Source organism: Perca flavescens, chromosome 2, assembly GCF_004354835.1.
Source record: "Perca flavescens isolate YP-PL-M2 chromosome 2, PFLA_1.0, whole genome shotgun sequence".
Taxonomy (NCBI): Eukaryota; Metazoa; Chordata; class Actinopteri; order Perciformes; family Percidae; genus Perca; species Perca flavescens.
The window spans coordinates 1,014,525-1,021,208 of NC_041332.1; the positions used below are offsets into that span (position 1 = coordinate 1,014,525).

A 6,684-nucleotide genomic window follows, 5' to 3' on the forward strand; every position below is an offset into this window, starting at 1 on the left:
ATCAGGACTTTTAGCGTGTATAGAGCCATCATATCTCCACCAGACTCCATGTCAATAATCAGGACTTTTAGCGTGTATAGAGCCAGCATATCTCCACCAGACTCCATGTAAATAATCAGGACTTTTAGTGTGTATAGAGCCAGCATATCTCCACCTGACTCCATGTAAATAATCAGGACTTTTAGCGTGTATAGAGCCAGCATATCTCCACCAGACTCCATGTAAATAATCAGGACTTTTAGCGTGTATAGAGCCAGCATATCTCCACATGTAAATGGGTGAATTAAGGGTTTATTTCAACCAAACCAGAGTGGTGATTGTTCGAACAGTGGAAACATGAACCAAGACGGCTTTTGATAGTTTTATTTAGTTTCAGTCCACTTTGAATGAAGTGTGTTTTACGATGATGAAAGTCCTGATTATTTACATGGAGTCTGGTGGAGTTTGGTGATGGTGATTTCAGGGCTGTTTGATGTTAAAGGATCTTACTCTTTTAACTAAAAGCTCTATCGCTACTTTAACTCCTTTATTATTCATCGGGTAAACAGGCACTCAGAGAACCATTACTATTGATCCGATCGATAACGGACCGTCTGCAGCTGTGTTTCTATTGGCTGACTGAACAGAGATTCTCTCCAAACAGGAAACACTCGTTTGTTGTTACTCTGAAGAAGTATCCAGTTACTTCAGGGTTGGCCATCGTTTGGATTTTAACAATCCTGATTCTTCCTTCTGATTCCGGTTCTTATTGATTCGGATTCGTTGAGGGTGGAGGTGAAACGAGTCACATGCCTATTTCACAAATAAGAGGACGTTTTATTTTGATTCAGTGGTGGGTTGCAGTGTTACAGCTTTTTCAACGTAAAATAAAGCCAGACTAGAGCGCTGCTTACTGTGCTCTAAGGCTGCAACACAAACGATTCCAAAAGTAGGAATCGGTTCTCGACGATAGGGAGAAAATCAAATATCGCGATATATTTGACCAAATACCTTGATATCGATACAGCAACGATACTGTAGTGTTGACTATCGGTGCTTTCACAAAATATTCACACCATGAGAGTTTAGATAAATAATAATCAGTAACGTGGATATAATGACTAAGTGGGTAAAAGGCAAATAATAGAACAGCTACAGTCTGGTGAGGTCAGAACATGACCTCACTTTACTGTAATACAGCCTTTACAACCAGGAACAGACACTTATGTCATATCACGATATCCAAAATCTAAGACAATATATAGTCTCATATCACATTATCGATATAATATCAATATATTGCCCAGCTCTACCTGTCACTGGTAGAACTTTATTTATGAGGCGATTAGGGCTGCACAGTTACTCTGCCAGCAACATTAGTTCACCAACTACTGCAAGTAGTAACTACGAGTTCCTTCGATGACACACCCCTGCTCTTCCTAATGATTAAAGAAGACTTATTAAAGTGAATCTGAATATAGACAGAAAAGCTCATTCTTCACGGTAAAGTAATGTGAAATAGTGTGACAAAAAAAAAATCTCAACTCAGGTTCCACTTGCAAGCCTTCTCTATACCTTTCAGCCGATTTCCTCTGCTGACGAGGATTGGGAGATGCGGGTGAAAGCTCTGGAAAAGGCTAGTAAGGGGACCTTGAGTTAAGCAAAGATGTACAAGTAAGTATTGGTACGACACAGAATTAACGTACACAGCACATTTCTGGAGTTGAATAATATGGAGTTAGACGAGGGTTAGATTTTTGAGTTGATTTTCTAAAATTAGACTGCAGCTTTTGTAAAGGGCTAGTCTTTGATGGGGTTATATTTCGGCTTAATTATTTTTTTAAATACCTCTTCTTTCCTTCCCTTTTTCCATCCTCTCTTTACTTATCGTTATTCTATTGTTCCTTTCTTCTGTCCTTCCCTCCTTTCATTCTTACTTAAAAACTTTATTTTTTAATCTCTATCTATTCTGATAATCCATCCATCGGTCGGAGTCATTTCTTTATGATAAATCAGGTAAACGTGTGTGATTTGTTTCTTCTCTCCTCTGGGACAGGGAACTGAATATCTTTGAGTTGTGACGTCATCTTGGACTTTTTGGGAACCACTGATCCACATTTTAGAGCCAGAACTACTCATCCATTCATCCAGGAGATAACCCCAACGTTAACTGATTGGCTCTCTAACAGCTGACCAACCGGATGTTTCCTTCATTATTAATACTCCACGGCTCCATTATTGATCGCCAGTCGTCCCTTTCATTAACGCATCATTCGTTCCTTCCATCATTCATTCACAGCTGTTCTTTAACCCTTTGTGTTGTCGTCGGTTTGGCACATATATGAAGCATAAACTATCACCCAACTCGGTCTTACATCTTCTTCGCCAACTTCATTCATTCACAACTTATTAACACTAATGTTTTACACTTATTTTTGCATATAATGGTCAATACCAGGGCTGTGGTCGATTGAAGAACTTCTTAGTCGACTAACACTTATTTAATTGTATCGACTAATTGATTAGTTGATTTGATCGACAGATCTATAAATCTGAGTTTCTCCACTAAGAGTCATGTTAAAGCACCACTTTAATTCATGTGTTTACCAGAGATGTGCTCGTACGTTTCTTGGAAATAAGTCATTCAGCATGAAAACAGCATCAGACATGACTAATGGACTAAAGAGGTCTAAGTTGACTAAGACCAAACCACCGATTAGTCGACTAGTCCACTAAGAGGGAGCAGCCCTAGTCAATAAACCTAATTCATAGTAAATTATACCTAATATTTGAGTTAAAAACGCAGAAACTATAAAATATTTTGACTAAAAATTAAGATCTGAGAAATGTATGTTGATGGATCATCACAGCCGGTTTTATTTTTGGGTTCTTTGGTTGAAAGAATCCCATATTTGTAATATAATGTATATATATAATTTGAGATGTAGAAAGGAAGTCAACAGGAGGATTAAACAGGGGCGGTCTGTGTTGAGCTAAGGTTTGCTGCTGCATTTAGACGCTGGATTTCATTCATCGTGTGATGGATTCTCACGTTATGTTTTCAGTATCAACGTTACACAGAAACACATGTTCAAACGTATTACTTAATGAATCATTTTGAGGCCTTTCAGGCGGGGGGAGACAGAGGCGTAGCGAGTGCCGGCGTTGGGACTGGGACTCCTCCCGTCTTCACGGTTACATTTAGCCGTAAAATAATGACTGTGAGCCGGGTGCAGAGCAGCGTGAGGAGACAGTGTTATTAGGGACCGCTGCTAGTTAGAAGAGGCAAACTATATGAAAGACTCCCCAAAAGAGGTAAAAACAGCTGTTCAGGGGCTCCAAATATGTTTCTATCCTGTATATATATGTCTACAGACACCCCTCCAGCGGACCATACCATCTAACCCTCCCAGGGTCCCCAGGATGGTGCTGCTGGTCTGGGGGCTGGCTACAGGACACATGTAAATATAAAGCAGCATTTCAATGAGACGCTGTGTAACGATTTAAAGTTGGGGGCTTCTGGCTCCAACGAGCTCTCTCCTTCTCCGACAGCTTCTGTTGTTGACATGTTCAGGATCCCTAAAACATCCTGAAACACGTGATGCTGTTTGGAATATGCAGAAAGTTTTGAACCATACAGGAGAATAATAATTCAGTTTACACAAATACAGACATCCGGACAATAACTTGATGCAGAAATATTCACCAGAATGCAGGAATCATTTCTGGGGGGCCGCCCACCCCCTCGCCCCCCCCCCAAATGTTGACACAAAACCTACGCCCTTGCTAGTTAAGATTAGTAAAAACAGAAGGGGGGGGGTCACCGTCAGTCTGTTTCCAGCATGTTCTGCCCTCCCCGGCCCGCAGAGCCTCCCACAGCCGGGGACAGCTGCTGCAGGCCGGACACATCCCGGACAACACACCGCAAATGTGCGCTGTTTATTATCTCACGCACGCGCACGCGCACACACACATATAACACACACACACACACACACACACATAAACATAAACACACACACACACACACACACACACACACACACACACAAAACACACACTCCCTCCTCCCGCCGCGGCCACGCCTGTTTTTGCCTCCATGGCGCACCGTTATTTTCCTCCATCCTGCAGCCGAGACTAATGGCTGCCAGGGCGGGGGCACGGGCGGCGGACACGCGGGCCGAGGCGCACCAAGGCACGGATACAGAGCGCGGATCCACCCGGGGGTAGAGGGAGAGCACCGGGGCCTCCGTCCGGTGGAGACTCTCTGCTGCAGACCGGAGCAGCAGAGTCCGAGAGGCCGACACGAAGCTAGCCGAGGATCCGTGCGCGTTGCTCCGCAGCGCTCCAATCACAGCACAGCGACAATAGAGACACAGTAGACACAGTAGAGACACACACAGAGACACACGGACACACACGGACACACACAGAGACCCAGTAGAGCCGCTTACCTGCTCACAAGAGTCCGCTAACTTCCTGTGAAGAAGGAGGAGAAGGAGAGAGAGCAAACAGAGGAGCGACCGACGGACAGGAGGGATCTGGATCTGCTGCTGCTGCTGCTGCTGCTGCTGCAGGGAATGACGGGAAATAATCCGCACTGCCCCCCCCCCCTCCCCCTCCTCTCCCCCTCCTGCAAGGGCGTAGCTTTAGTTTCCATATGGGGAGGGGTGCGGTCGGCCCCCATAAACTATAGTGCTGAAACAGTCTCAGAAGAATTTCTAACTTGTAAAACACAATTCACCAATGAATGCAGAGTGATTTGTATTGGTATATCTGTGTTGTATCTGTGTATCTAATTTGTGACTCATATTTCATCATTTGTAAATGAACTTAGTATTTTTCAATGTAAATATATATCTCCTTCTATGTGTGTGGGTACTTTTTCTGCACCGTTTGTGGTCAGAAGCATTCTGAGGAATGTTTCTGCAACAACTTTATGGTGCAGATGTCTTTGTTTATGTAAAGGAAATATTCTCTGTGTAGTTTAAAACTTTCTGCATATTCAAAACATCACACGTAACGGTGGAGACTAAATATGACAAAAAAGCATAAATAAAGCAACAAAAAGCATCAAAAACCAGCCTAGTGTTTCCTGCATATATCTGTAGCTCTCCCCTCGTATCGTCTTCCTGTCGACCACGCACTGGTTGTCCTCCGGTTGGGTTGGCCTGTTTATGAAGCATAAAGTAGCCTCTTAATCATTACCCAATGGTATGTTATGTATCTTTTTAGCCAACTCCATAAGTTATTACCACTAGTTTTACACGTCTGTATAGAATTGATGGTGAATAAACATAATTTACATTAAATTATCGGTAATTTTTGAACCGTGGTAAAATTGGTTTTATATTGTACGTTGGATATTCGTTGGATAATTTTTAAAATATTTTTTAATGTAAATAAATGCTATATATATGCCGCATAATATATTTATAGCATTTTTTAATATTAAAAAAATTAAAGGATGGGTTTTTTGAAAGAATAAGCTTTGTGTTATGTGTAGGGGGGTTAGCTGAGTTCACCAAAAGTGGTTTGATATGAATAGGTCAAAAGGGCAAGCTGCATAATAGATTTATCAAATGTGTCGAATATCCAACGTCCAATATAAAACCAACTTTACCACGGTCATTTTTGAGTAAAATGAGCAGAATTCAGGACTTATCTTGACTAATAGTTAAGGTCAGAGAAACATACATGGTTATGGATGATCACAGATATTCACCCATTCATCAATTAGCGTATGTAACCATCCAGGTTATTTTTGGGTTGTTTCTGATGTAGAAACTTTGAAAACGGGTCAAATTTGATCCGAGGACAACAGCAGGGATTAAAACTTACATCAAGTCTAGAGCATTAATAGATGAGTCATCAACTATTAAATTAATCTCCAACTATTCTGATAATCTATTAATCAGTCATTTAGTTGATGATAAATCAGGTAAACTGTGTGATATCAGCGTGTTAAATATGAATATTTTCTTCTCTCCTCTGGGACAGGGAACTGAAGATCTCTGAGTTGTCATGTGACTGTAAATAATCTCCTGATGATTATATTAACGGGTAGAGTTTGAGCTCTGAAGGATTTCTCCCGGAGAGTAAGGGGAGCCAGCCAGGGGCTCTGAGACGCCGCTGACGGCAGCAGCGACTCCATTACCCTCGCAGAGGAAACACTAACGAGCGCTGTGATTGGATGAACTCCCAGAGTGCATCAGTTACTGACCTGAGTGCTGCTGCTTTCACATCGATTCTCCACAGGAAGTCAGGAACGCACTCCAGCCAGAACATCACCAACAACATGTTAATACCACCAACAATAACAACACAACAATATAGGATATATATCACCAACAACATGTTAATACCACCAACAATAACAACACAACAATATAGGATATATATCACCAACAACATGTTAATACCACCAACAATAACAACACAACAATATAGGATATATATCACCAACATGTTAATACCACCAACAATAACAACACAACAATATAGGATATATATCACCAACAACATGTTAATACCACCAACAATAACAACACAACAATATAGGATATATATCACCAACAACATGTTAATACCACCAACAATAACAACACAACAATATAGGATATATATCACCAACAACATGTTAATACCAACAACAATAACAACACAACAATATAGGATATATATCACCAACAACATGTTAATACC

The 6,684-nt window shown here is 41.3% G+C and overlaps 1 protein-coding gene across 1 annotated transcript in view; it reads right to left on the bottom strand.

Moving 5' to 3' along the window:
- The window catches only part of LOC114545514 (spectrin beta chain, non-erythrocytic 1), a 62,600-nt gene extending 58,066 nt beyond the window's left edge, over positions 1-4,534 (bottom strand). Inside the window, exon 1 of the mRNA XM_028563839.1 lies at positions 4,434-4,534. The gene's annotated coding sequence lies outside the window, so the exon portion shown is untranslated. The remainder of the gene's footprint in view (positions 1-4,433) is intronic.
- Between the last annotated feature and the right edge of the window lie 2,150 nt (positions 4,535-6,684).